This window comes from Ursus maritimus, unplaced genomic scaffold, assembly GCF_017311325.1.
Source record: "Ursus maritimus isolate PB19 unplaced genomic scaffold, ASM1731132v1 scaffold_4, whole genome shotgun sequence".
Lineage (NCBI taxonomy): Eukaryota > Metazoa > Chordata > Mammalia > Carnivora > Ursidae > Ursus > Ursus maritimus.
The window spans coordinates 9300383-9314550 of NW_024426552.1; the positions used below are offsets into that span (position 1 = coordinate 9300383).

At 42.7% G+C, this 14168-nt stretch overlaps 1 long non-coding RNA gene across 6 annotated transcripts in view; it reads left to right on the forward strand.

Moving 5' to 3' along the window:
* The window catches only part of LOC121100388, a 116758-nt gene that overhangs the window by 44347 nt on the left and 58243 nt on the right, over nucleotides 1-14168 (forward strand). For 3 of the 6 annotated variants that reach the window (XR_005832120.1, XR_005832116.1, XR_005832117.1), the window contains 2 exons: nucleotides 10619-10744; nucleotides 12812-12950. The exons of 2 other annotated variants lie outside the window; for them this stretch is intronic. This is a non-coding gene — a long non-coding RNA (uncharacterized LOC121100388). The remainder of the gene's footprint in view (nucleotides 1-10618; nucleotides 10745-12811; nucleotides 12951-14168) is intronic. One more of the 6 variants, XR_005832118.1, reaches the window with a different exon arrangement.

Below are 14168 nucleotides of genomic sequence, written 5' to 3' on the forward strand. Positions count from 1 at the left end.
CGGAATACTCTTCAAGACTGTTCCTAAGCTCTCGCTTACACTGCGTGCTTCCTTTTCTGCTTATGTTTCTAAGATGAGCTGCACTTTGTGTTAACACACCCCATCTCTGGCCCCTGCTGATTCTCTGCGTCAGTGGTCCTCTTCTGCTGGGATCTTTTGAACCAAAGAGGGATGTTCAGCCAAGCTTCCTGGTCTTTCTGTGCCTCTAGGGGAGGGAGCTTAGGGTTCTGGCCCAGCACTCTGGGTGCAACCAGTCACTGTCCGTGCTCTTAGGTCTGCTTTGTACCCAAGACTACCACTGGCTGCCATGCTCTCTTGGGAACCTGGCTCCTCTCATGGGAACCTGCCCAGTACTCAGTCTCCCACTTGTGTTTGGATCGGCCTCTCCTTTCTGTTTGCCCTTGTCAGTCCTCCTCAGGGGCTGGAGTCTTGCCTCTGAACCATGGTCCATTGGCAGGAGTCCAATTCTCTGCCCTTCTTCTCTGATGCTGCTTGGCTGTCTTTCTGCCTCTTTCCTAGAACAGTTCCTGCTTCTGCTTCTTTCCTGTTCCTGGTTCAGTTTACTTGTAGGAAAGTTCATGGCTCACCATGTTGACAGATGTGCTCCCTTCTCTCACCCCATCCCATGCTGTCTGCCTCCCTGGATGACACTTGGTTGGTTGTTGCCAACCCCTGTGGACGTTGGGCCCTACTTGCTGAACTGGATTCTGAGTTGGGTCTGTGCCCAGCTCTCACCTATTCTACCTCACTCCCGTGAGTCCTTCAAGTTCCAGGTTGGGCCCCTTTACATCTCTTCTATCCTACTGTGACAAACCACCCAACACCCATACATTTCCTATCCCCTAATCTCACCCTTATTTGTATTCATATTTTCTTACCATATAATTTCTCCTTCCCGGTTTTACAAATCTGCCTCCTCCAGCGTAGTCTCTCTTTACTGGTGTATGCTTAGGGGCACCATGAGGCATGATTATTGGAGATTATCTCCACCTGGTCATTGCTCCTGTTCCCACCACTCCATTACAACAAGCCCCCCTGCCCCCCAACCAGATCCCAGTTGCTACCTATTGACAAACCATTGGCTGCATCTCAGTCCTCTTTCCCTCCTTTTTTTTTTCTTTTTTTAAGATTTTATTTATTTATTTGACAGAGAGAGATAGCCAGTGAGAGAGGGAACACAAGCAGGGGGAGTGGGAAAGGAAGAAGCAGGCTCCTAGCAGAGAAGCCTGATGTGGGGTTCGATCCCAGAATGCCGGGATCATGCCCTGAGCCAAAGGCAGACGCTTTACGACTGTGCCACCCAGGCACCCCAGTCCTCTTTCCCTCTTATTTCATCTCCTGCCAACTTTGGCACAGTTTACCACCCATTCTTTCTTAAATCACTTTGCTGCCTCACGTTTGCTGGGAATTTGTGCTCCTCATTGTCCCCTTGGCACCCATGACTGGCCACCTTTGCTGATTTTTCCTGAGCGTCCCTCCCTTTCCTCCCATCCCGGGGCCTCACTGTGTCTTCTAGGATGTCCCTTTACTCCTTTGGTAAAGTTGCATGCAGTTCTATGGTCCCTGCCTCAGGGGCACTTCGTTTTGTATTATGTTAGAACTGGGGTGGAGGGGATGTAAGTGCCTCCTGGTTCCTATAGTTTTTCTTTCTAACTATTACATTCCCTGTCTTATTTCTCCATTCCCCCAGACAGGAAACCCTGGATTCTCTCTCACTGGGTTCCGTTAGCTCCTTTATTTTTTAAATTTTTATTATTATTATTTTTATTCTTTATTTAAATTCAATTTAGTTAACATATACTGTATTATTAGTTTCAGGGGTAGAATTTAGTGATTTATCCGTTGCATATTAACACCCAGTGCTCATTCCATCAAGTGCCCTCCTTAATGCCCATCACCTACTTATCCCTCCCCCAACTCACCTCCCCTCCAGCAACCCTCTGTTTCCTAGAGTTCAGCATCTTTCATTATTATTTTTTAAAGTAGGTTCCACACCCAGCATGGAGCCTAACCTGGGACACTGAACTCACCACCCTGAGATCAAGACCTGAGCTGAGATCAAGAGTCCAATGCTTAACTGACTAAGCCATCCAGCCACCTCCTTTTTGCTCCTTTAAAGGACAGCATCCTATCAATACATCCCTGAGCCCTGCCATCTTCATTCTTTCCTTGTAGGAAAGCAGGAAACCTACACATCAGAGTTGTTTCTCTGCAGCAGGAAGTTCAGCCCACTGGCTCTGAGTTGTTGGTGGTCCAGTTCTCCTGAAGCAACTGAAATGTGTGTGTGTGTGTGTGTGTGTGTGCGTGCGTGTGCACATGTAGATCAAATGAGGAGACAGATGGGTTCCTGGTTCTTTTGGAGTCTTCTCTATATATTCTGTTGTCCGTTTTGGTGCATACCACTGGGTCTCAAGCTGTAGTTTACTGTAGGGGGCTCTCACCTAAGGTGTCTGACACGTTAACACACCCAGATATGCCAGAGTTGGTGCTGGTGTGGCTGGAAGCCATGATGGTTGGAAAACACTCTTCAAGAATATATTCAACTTCAAAAGAAATGTTCTAGCTGTAATCTCTCAAACTAAGCAATAAAAAATGTAGTACTTTTGGAATTATTTTTTTATTGGTTAGTTTGCTATTTACAATGAAAGCAACTCTGAAAGTGGTCTCTTTTTAATCAATCACATGAGCCGTTCTACCTGAATTGCTAGAACAAAGCAGAGAAGTGGAAAATAAGAATGAAAATACGTTTGCTGTGTTTGGCGTCTCATTTGATCCATACGACACACCTGTGAAGTGATTAGTACTCCCTATTCCCACCTTTTGCAGAAGCTGAGAAGTGGAAAGACTTCAAATTGCAGACTAGCAGCACAACGGTACTAGAACATAGACATTCTCTTTCCCAGGCCAGTGCTCTTTCTATGCTCTTTTACTTCTTATGTTACTTAGCTATACAGAGTTAACTAAAGACCCCTCCCTGTTAATTAATACTGTTGGAAACCTTATGGAAAAAATAGAAATATAAAAAAGGAAAAAAAGGAAAATATATCAATTTAGTCCTAATGCTGAAACACAACCATTATGTGTAATTACCATATATTCATCCAAACAATGTTTTCTGCAATAGCTGTTTTTTTTCCAAAGTTTAAAAAATACTATCAAAAAAGTTTTTGATTTTCTGCTTTGTCACAGTGATCTCCTCATGTTATTTAATCTTATCAATATAATTTTTGAGATTGTGTAGTATTTGCTTTAGTGAATATTTTGGTATTTTTTAGGGCAAAATTTAGGATGAAAATGTCAAATGACTATAAATCTGTTGATGGTATTACTTACTCAGCAAGTATTTGAGAACCCCCTGAGTGCAGATACAGAGGGAGAATTCACAGAGCGAGTGAGTGGCCAAGTCACAGGAGATGTGGCATAATGTCCTCCAGGCTGACTTCAGCCAGTGAATTGTAGGTTTGAGGAGTCTTGGTCATTTATCAAAATAATACTCCCTTCTAGGTGTTTACGCCAACTCAGACTGGTCACCGCTCCTGTTTCTTGCTAATTAGAGCTGTCCATGATGGTTAAACTATCTTTTTTTTTTTTTACTTGCTATTTTTTTAATAATAATTTTTTATTATGTTATGTTAGTCACCATACAGTATATCCTTAGTTTTGGATGCAGTGTTCCATACTCTCTTGTTCACAATCACTGTGTTCGGTCTTCTTGCCAAGTCGGCTTACTGTCTTGTAAGATGAGAGCTGGCTATTAGTGAAACAAGAGGAATATGAATAGGACACTGAAGACATTCACTGTTGTAATAAGAACGTCCTCTTGATGCAGTATTGATGCCCTGCATTGAGGCAGAAAAAGAAAGACTTCTCTTGCTGTTGTGTAGTGGGGTCCCTGCCACACAAAACTGACAGCTGACAATGAATTGCCAAATGTGGTAGCCAGCCTCCAACGTGGCCCCCCATGTGATCCTCACCTTCTCACTAATTCACCTCCTGGTGTAGGCCTTTCCCATGTTGAAGGGCCTGGCCCGTGTGACCGTTAGAATATGGTGGCAGCGAGTGGTGGAATTTGAGTTCTAGCCTGGCTCATAGGTAAACTCTATTCTCTGTGGAAATTAATTGAGAAACTCCAGTTATAGAGTCAGCTCCCCACACAAGGAGACTCAGCTATATGCACTCTTTTAAAGATTAAATTTAAAAAGATTCCGAACCATTTGACCTCACTTTTTCTTTTTTTACAGTTTGTGCCGCCAGTGCTACGGCACTACACGTTCTTGCCTTTTAAACAGTAGACTGTAAATAAACATTGTTCGTGCCCTGACTACAAAGATGAAGAAATGAAATTTGAGTTCCTCTAATTCTGTTATTTTGCCTGACCGCTCAGAATTTTTGTGTTGAAAATTGAAAACATTGAAACAGTGAGAGTTGCCGGGTGAAAATGTTTTTGATTGATAAGTGCAACTTTTAGTTCATGAATGAAATATTTTCTTGAATTTGGGTAATATCTTTAAAATGAAATTTTTTTCTTTTTTAAAGCATTTTAATTGTCTGTCTTGGATACAAAGAATGAGTCAAAGGAATAGGGTCTCTTATTTATTATTTCATTAATTAATTTCATTAATTATTTTATATTATTATTGAAAATGATTTTGTTGTTCAGAGCCTCTTCTTTGAGTGTCAATACAGAAGATATGCCACTATCCTGAGACCATTTTGTTGGCCAGCTCTTTAGACCCATGATGGGACCATAAACAAATTTATCTTGTTGTGTTCTGGGCCATCCATTTCCCCAATCTAGGGGTGCTTAACCTCCCACTGTTGACATTAGACTGGATAATTCTTTATCATGGGAAGCTTTCTTGTGCCTTGTTAGATGTTTAAGAGCACCCCTGACCTCTACCCACTATATGCCAATAGCAACCACTTTCCCAGTTGTGGCAACCACAAATATCTCTAAACATTGCCAAAGGTCTCCTGGGAAGCAAAATCACCCCCAGTTGAGAACCACTATATGACCCCCCCTCTCTTCCACCATTATTGTTTGCTGTGTTTAGTCTATACATTTTCTCTGTTAGAAATAGTTGAGGGGCACCTGGGTGGCTCAGTTGGTTAAGCTGGGATTGCTTTTGGCTCAGGTCATGATCTCAGGGTCCTGGGATTGAGCCTCGTGTCGGGCTCTGTGCTCAGCGAGGAGTATGCTTGAGGATTCTCTCTCTCCCCTCCTTCTTCCCCTCCCTCCCTCTCAAATAAATAAATACATCTTTTAAAAAAAGAAATAGTTGAACTGTGGGATAAATATGTCATCTTGGGAAAGAAACTTCATAAACACTGACTCCTGTGGGTTGAACTGTTATGTGAAGTCTTGAGACATCAATGTTATAATGCAGAAGCATCAACCTGGAGAACAGGCCCAGTAAAAGGAAACCTTCTCATGGTGTCTCAGCTCTGTGTCACATTGGATAGTTGGTTTAAGGACTCAGAATCTGTGAATAGATTCTTCTGGAATTTTTTTCCCAAAGAGATTTTTTTTTTTTGGTAAAGAATTTGGCCCTTTGCTGACTATGAAAGAAAGATATTCTTTTTGAAATTCATCTCTAGGTCAGTGAAAGCTGCGTGACCTCTAATGGACAGGAAGTAGAGGCCAGAAATAAAGGGGGTGACGTCTGACAAAGAGCCCCTTGAGGTACCCTCTGAAGCTGGTAGATCTCCACAGGCACTTATCCAGGGCTCCAGAGGTCCATGCAGGTTATAGATACTTAACTGGAGCTACAGGTTGAAAAAAAAGAGGTGGATATATTCTTCTGAGGGTCATGGTTTATGGCAATGGTTTCATGCATTTTTTTTAGTAGCATTACTCCCAAATATACAGTGCTTATTTTGGGCTACCGGTGATCCTGGAGTCCTGCTTCTTTGGTCTTCTGCTTGTCTGTGGCGTTCCCTGCGGTGCCCCCCAGGGGCTCATATTGGCTTAGGAGAGCTGACAGTGTGCAGGTCTTCCCGACTTTGCATTTGCTGACCACACATTGGTAGTTTGAAATTGGCCATGGTGGGAGTATTTACACCATGGAAATTGGTAAATAGTACATATTAGGTCCCCCTCACCTCCTCCTGAGGCCCATTTATCAAACATTTATCAGCACATCACTGTTTTTCAGGAGCCCTAGGGCCTTATGGAACAGGATTTAAAGACTACTGGTGTATTGGCATGGTATACTGGGAAGTAGTTGTACTAGTTTACTAAGGCTGCCTAAGCAAAACACCAAAAACAGAGTGGCTTAAACAATAGAAATTTATTGTCTCACAGTTCTGGAGGCCAGAAGTCCAAGATCAGGGTGTCTACAGTGCACTGCTCCTCTGAAGGCTCTAGGGAAGGATCTGTTCCGGGTTTCTCTCCCAGATTCTGGTAGTTATGCAGGCTTGATGTGACATAACTCCAACCTCCCATTGGTGCTTTCCCTGTGTGTGTGTGTCTGTGTCCACATTTCCTTTTTTTTTTTTTATAAGGACACCAGTCATATTGGATTAGAGTCCACCCTAGTGACCTCATTTCAACTTGATTACCTCTGTAAAGACTCCTGCTCTGAATAAGGCCACATTGACAGGTACTGGGAGTTAGGATTCCGGCATATTTTATTTTGGGAGTACACAATTCAACCCACAACAGTAGCCAAGCATGGATTTTGGGTCTGTTCTGTTCCTCATTAATTGTGTAGCCTTAATTTGACACTTAACAGCCTCAGTTCTATGTCCAAAAATAAGGGGGTTAGACCATGTAATCTGAGATTTTCTCTCTCAAATTCTAGGACTTCACAAACACTGTTCTTGACCTTTTCATTAGTGGGCTCAATCTCTGATTTGTTTTTATGCTTTTTTTTTTTATGTATAAGGGAAGCTGGTTAGAATTGGCTGGTTAATAGCAGTAGCTACTTTTTTTAAAATAAGAGACTTTAAAAAAAAGATTTTGTTTAATTATTTGACAGCAGGAGAGAGAGAGAGCATAAGCAGGGGAAGTGGCAGGCAGAAGGAGAGGGAGAGACAGGCTCCCTGTCGAGCAAGGAGCCTGACATATGGCTTGATCCCAGGACTCTGGGATCATGACCTGAGGAAAAGGCAGATGCTTAACTGACTGAGCCACTCAAGCACTCCAGCTACTTTTTTTTTTTAAAGCAACTACAATATGCCAGACATTCTATTTGGAGCTTTATGTATTTTGTTTAATTCTCAAAAATGTCCTGCAAGGTATTTATTAGAATATTCATTTGATAGTTGAGGTGTCCAACATACCAAGAGCTTACCTAATTGGTTAAAATTCACAGTATTGGCAAGTGGCAGAAATGGGATGTGAGTCCACATCTTTATGAGTCCAGAGTCAGTGCTCTTTTTTTCCTTTTTTTAAGAAAAGATTTTTTATTTATTTTTTATTTATTTTTTAAAGATTTAATTTATTTATTCAACAGAGATAGAGACAGCCAGCGAGAGAGGAACACAAGCAGGGGGAGTGGGAGAGGAAGAAGCAGGCTCATAGCAGAGGAGCCTGATGTGGGGCTCGATCCCGCAGCGCCGGGATCACGCCCTGAGCCGAAGGCAGACACTTAACCGCTGTGCCACCCAGGCGCCCCTAAGAAAAGATTTTTAAATTTATTTTGGAGAGAGAGAGACAGAGCACAATGGGGAAGGGCAGAGGGAGAGGGAGAGAGAGAATCCCAAGCAGACTCCCCACTGAATGTGGAGCCTGATGTGGGACTCGATCTTAGGACCTTGAGATCAGGACCTAAGCAGGAATCAAGAGTCGGACGCTCAACTGACTGAGCCACCCAGGTGCCCCCAGAGTCAGTGCTCTTTATGCTCCTCCACTCCCCTGTGAAGATGACTACTCTTTAGACAGGTGAAACCCCTAGGCCTAATCCTACGGCACTGAGTTCTTATGACCGCATGCCACCTCTGTTGTTCATCCTGTTTACTCACCGAGAGGCTTATCTTTCATTTTCTCTAAGCTTCAGATTAAGCCAGCTAATTGCCTTACCTCAAGGGAGATATGACCATAAGAGATCTCTGGTTCACCCTTTGGAGGAATCCATAGCCCTTCAGTGTGTCTACAATTTTTGCATCTCAGAAAAGGTTTGAATTTGTAAACTATAGTTAAGATCATAGAACTCCTGAGCTTTAAAAGAGGTTCACGTTAGTATAGGCGACTCATATTTTTCTTGCTTTTTTGGGAGCTCAGCCTTCAGAAACCTTTCTCCTAATTACTTGTGAGCTTGGTTACCATGTGCAGCTGCCATTTTATTGTTTGATGCTGGGAAGCTGCCTCCATTGCCACCCAAGACCCCTGGAGAGCCTCTGTACCCCTAGGAGTGAGGGCTGCCTCCCCTCTCAGGTCCACTCCCTTGGGTGCCATCTTTTCTGCTTGAGCCGATGACATGTGGAGCCCTTAGGGGCCACAGCTGTGTGGTCTTCTGTGGAGAGAATTTCTCTTTTTACTTAGTCTTGTACTTCATGGAAGGTAACTGAAGTAGTGCTTCCCTTGCCTTAATGCCTTCAATATCTTTAGTTAAAGACAGCCCCTATTTCCATTACAGTCTCTGTATATGGCAGGCTGGGCTGGGCTAGGCTCAGACTGGGTACCAAGGTCTACTTGCAGTAATTTCTCACTGATGATGACTAAAAGTTGCTTGTTGGGCTGTCATCTTCCAAGAAGCCCCTTGGTTGCTCATTAACATGGGTTCCTGGTGACCCAGCATCTCTAAAACCCAATACTTAAGTTACCCAGATGTCCCTCTCAAGTCTGGGATCTAAGGATAGCAAAAAGGGTACTATTAATTGTTTTCTGTTCAGAGGACGAGGTGAGGTCATACAGTGAGATGGCCATAGCAGTTGGTAATGGTACTAGAGGTTTTGTTTGGCAGTGTATGTAGCTGATTGCCTGGACCATGCTGATTGTGTTTAACTAAGCTCGACTTCTTGTGCAAAGTACTATTACCTGCACATGTGGTAGTAGAAAACTTTTAAGAAGGAGATCACATGAATGTGGAGCTACTAATCAGATAAGCGAGAAGGAGAAGTCTCAGGAAAGAATGCCTTGTTCCATTGTAAACAGAATTACAGTTTACCTGGAATCTCTGTGTGTGTTTATTCATGGCATTAGCTCATAATTTGGGTCCAAGTTCTGCTTATTACACTTCTTATAAGTTTGTTTGTCTTCCTCCTCTTACCTGCTGGCAGGAATTGTCCAGCTGGGATGGTAAAGTCCTTGTGGGTCAGGCCAACCCCAGTTCCATGAGCTTGGTCAGAAGTCGACATTTCAGTCAAACATGAAAATCAAACTAATGTGAAAATATAATCTTGGAAGGTCTGAGGTTAAAAACATGAGTCTTTAGTGATGCAAGATATAGAGATTGGTCTCTTCCACAAGGGTTCTACATTCAGCATGGTGTCTGGTGTCTCAGCCCTATGTCATATTATTATTTAATGGAGAAAAAGCCCTTTCCCTGGGTACAGCCTGTCCTGGGTCATAGAAGACCCTTGCACTGATATCTGAGTGGCTGCAGAGTGACCAGCTTGTTGCTGGTCTTTACTACTATCTTCGCTCTGTCAATAAAGTGGTGGGGAATCTGGGGATTTTTACATTGATTAAGAAAAAGGTTGGGGCCAGGATATTTTCCTTTTAGGCAGTCTTATGAATTTTGTCTTCACACACTAGTCAACAAACATTTGTTTGAAATACTACCATCTGAAATCTAACGTCCATCTATTGGTGCCCTCTGGTAGCCAGGAATCAGAGACTGTCCCACATCCTTGCCCTAAGGGCACTTGGGGTTTAAATTGGAAGTGGATTTTACCCACTTCCTTCTCTGCTTCCTATCCTTCCTCCTCCAAAAGCCACAGACTTTTTTTTTTTTTTTTTTTTTTACTACTTATTTCACTAGTTACTTTTGGAAATATTTTGAACAAGCTAATTTTTCTCCACTGGAAAACCATTTTCCATTAGGAAGATGCATTTCAAAGGTTCTGAAGGCTGGTTTAACAACTTTTGTCAGAGCCCTCTTGGAAAGGTGAAATTGATAGTTCCGTAAGGTTAAAAAAAAAGTTGGTTTCCCACTTCCTGTCTGAAAAAGGATTCTTCTGGTTGAATAGGTTGGTAGGTTGCATCAAGTAGCCTTCACTGAGGGTCAGCTGGGTTCTGCCCCAGCTTGGTCCTGGAATCTTGGCCACTTTTAGGGCATCCTAAGGATATGAATTTGCTCCAGGATTTGCATGAGTGTGTGTGTGTGTGCACACTTTACATGCCATGGGTCCCTGGTCAGTTAGTGGTGATGATGACATTTATATAAATGAGGTTCTATCTGGTTCAGCCAAAGTTAGCTGCACTCTCTGGGAAGCCCCCAGGTAACCCTTTCTCCCTGACTTCTCAGGAGTACCTGTGATTGAAGAGCATGAATGCTTCTCTCGGGTCACAATGGCCTGAATTTATTATCCATTTGGGTCCAGTCAGTCTCTGGGATCTCTGTTGACCTGAGTTCATGGGTTGATGGACATACAGTCAGCGGGTAATGGGAATGGAAGCCTTAAGCTGTATGCCTTTCTAGGTCTAATCCAAGAACTTCCTTCTGTTAATAAGGAGACCAAGGCCCAGGAAGGAGGAGGAACTTGAATGAAGTGCAGAATCCAGGTGTTCTGACTCATGGTTCAAGTCACTGTCTGCTACTTCAGGCGTCCACAGTTGGCAATAATCTTAATCGCCTGGGTACGTATTAACCATGTAGATTCCTGGAGCACCTCTATGAGATTCTGATTTTAATAAATACTTGTGGTCAACACTGAACAATTAAGATATAATGTGAGCCATATGTGTAATTTAAATTTTTCTAGTGGTCACACTGAAAAAGGAGAAGGAAACAAGTGAAATTTTAATAATAGATTTCATGTAATCAAATATAGTCTGTTTACTATTGTAACATATATATCCATAAAGATATTAGTGAGTTACTTTTTTGATACTAAATCTTAGAAATCTGGTGTGTATCTTATACCTGTAGCATGTCTTAATTTGGATCAGTCACATTTCAAGTGTCAAAAGCAAGTAGCTAGTGGCTATCATATAGGATAGCGCAGATTTATAGCCGTTCCTTACCCAACATTGAAGCTCTTCGTAAAAGGCATGCCAGCATAAAAGGCTGCCAACAAAACAGGGAACTTCCCTTTGCTAGACTCAGGCGTCTAGTGTTGTAAAGTTCAAAATCCAAGTGCCCCACCACCCGAAACTTGTTAAACTTTGTGGGCTGCAGCACATTAGTAGACAGGGATGTGTTTGCACAGAAAATATGCAGGAAACCATTGGCTGTCAGATGACACAGACATCTTGAGGCCACACGCCACTTATGTACCACTGAGCGTGTGTGTTTGCACGTGTAGACTATTGTGCAAGCACTGGGAACTATATGTACTGAAGGCACAGGCACCCTGTGAAGTGTTTCAGTGGAATTTTCAACCAGAAGCAGCTGATACTTTTCCAATTTAATCTGTGAACGCAGTTGGGGGATTTTTGCTCATGAATCAACTTGTTTGGCTTGACAGAACTTCTCTGTGCTCTGTCCATGTCTCAGCCGCACAAAGGTGTTCTGTGTGTAAATTTGCAGGGGGGTGGAAGGAGGGTCATGGAAGTTCAAAGTAAACTTTTCTGAAAAATTCAACACAAGGGAACCAATGGAAAGGCAGAAAGGGTCCCCAATCTGACTTTCCACTCTCCTCACCAGAAGTGCTTTTCAGGGGGTTGAGGGTGGAAAAACATTTGAATTCTAGCTAATAAGATAGAAGTACGCATGATGGGTCTTACATTTCTGTATATGTGTTAATGTAACTATTGACTAATTATATCTGAGGAATGGTTATAAAGATGTCAGCTGTTCAAACCTGAGTCTCATCATTCTTTTTCATCTGCCTTATGCTTCATTTTGACTAAAAAAAAAAAAAAAAAGAGAAAAAAGTGAGCCATCAGAAGGAAACTGGGTATTTTGTGCATAGTCTGTACTTGGAAGGATGTCATGTTGTGCTGTGTAGCCACTTTGGTGGCATCTACTTACAAGGCATCCCGTGATGCTGGAGCATGAAGAGGATGAGAACCCAGAGCACACAATAATAATAACAATGTCATAACAAGAACAACCATGAACATTTACCAAGCACTGATTATGTCTTAGACCCTGATACTCATGTAATTTAATCATTTAATCCACGCGATAATCCTTGAAGTAGGCACTAGTATTTATATCCTCATTTTCCATTGAGGAAACTGGAGCACAGAGATGTTAGCTCCTTTGCCCAGGTCATCCAGCTGGTAAGGAGTGGAACTGGGGTTAAACCCAGGTGGATCCTTAGTTCTTACCCAAAAGTCCACAACCTGTTATGCTTGGAAGACTCCTTTAATGTCCTTTTGCCAACTTCCTATCAAAACAGAAATCTCTCTGACCTTCCAAGCAGGCAGTCTTCCAGCCCCCACACAAATGCATTGAGCAGTGGGGAGCTCATTACTTTGTTGGAAGCTCATGCCTTTTATAAAAAACCCCAATGGTTGGGAAATTCTTCTTTGTATGAAATCTCCCTCCTATGATTAGCAAAATTTGACTTCTCCCAATGTTCTTGGGGTATAGACTTCTTGAAGCTACAATAATATAGAATTGCACATGATGGGACTTATATCTCTATATATGTATTAATATAATTGGAGATTAATTACTTTGGAAGAATAGTGGTAAGGATACCAAGCGTTTAAATCTGCTTTTAACCATTCTTTTTCATCTGCCTTATGCTCCAGCCTGTGGAACTGCTTACTCCAGGTCTTGTTATGGATCTCAGGAGGTCTCACATTCAGGCTGCCTGGAAGAGCATTCCTTCTGCTTGTTCACAGCCAAGCTCTCTGAGCCTGAGCCCTCTCTGCCATGAAGTCTTCTTTGGTAGGGAAAGAAGTTGTTGTTACCAATGAGAGCTAAGTGATTGTTTACCTAAGAAGGATTTAAAAATTGGAAGTGATTTCCTTCCTCTAGACCTAGAGAAAATATGAAAGCTATTTGAGCGTCTGTGTTGCGTTGGAGGGTGATGAAGCTTCCTTTGAGTAAATCTTTTAATTGGAACTTTGGGCAAATCCTTTAACATTGTGGGCCTGGCTTCCCCACCAGCAAAATGAAGAGCTTGAATCAGGGGATCCCACCAGTCAAGGTGTACATACCTGGAGCCCCTGAGCTTTTAAAAAAATGCCCGTGATAGGAGTCCTATGTCAGACCTTTGGGTTGGTAAGCCCACTGTGAGTGGGATTCTCTGCCCGAGAGTGGAAAATTGAGGGCTGCTGCCCTGATGGGGAAGCAGTATGAATATTTTTGGAAATTGGGAGGGTTGAATCAGCCATTAACGCTCTGTTGATCTGAATGGGAGGTATTTTGGTGGATGGGTGGTAAGAGCATGTTTCTACAATTTGGATAAATACAGGGTTTTGGGTTTGGTGGAACAAGTTTGATTTTAAGAACTAGAGCATGAGTCATCTCCACTGATGCTTAAATGAGCTACAGACTGAGCAAAGAAGAACAAGGCACCAGCCAGCCACCAGGGCTGTTGGGTACAGAGACTATTAGAAGTACTTCTAAGATATATATTGATTGATTTTTTTTATTTTGTGGTTTTTAAGATAGAAAACTTTTTAAAAAAATGAGAGTACGACGGACACCAAGGCTTAGGAATAAGGGTTATAGCTGGGAGGGGAAGGTCTATAAGCTGTGTGGAATCCTGAAGAGGGACTGAAGCAGTCTGTGTACCATGGAGAAAAGGCTCCAGTGCACATGGCTCCCCTCAGATGCCCACAAGAAGAGCTGGGGAGGCAGCTGAAGGCAGATGAGGGGAGATGCTCATGGCAGCTGAGTCCTGTGGAGCTTCAGCAGATGGGGTCAGAAACCACCCAGAAATTCTCCGGCCTTCTCACTTTTGAAACTGCTTGGAATGTCCTATTAATAACATGGAGGCAGGAGAGAGTCCTGGGCTTCCCTCTTTGGGAATTCATACTTTATTAAGTCAATCACCGTGGTCTGAGCTGCCCCACCCCTGGTGTCTTTCCGAGCATCATCCCACTGCTTCGACTTTTACCTCTTAGAACTTAAATTCAGTAACTCATAGCAAAGCCTGTG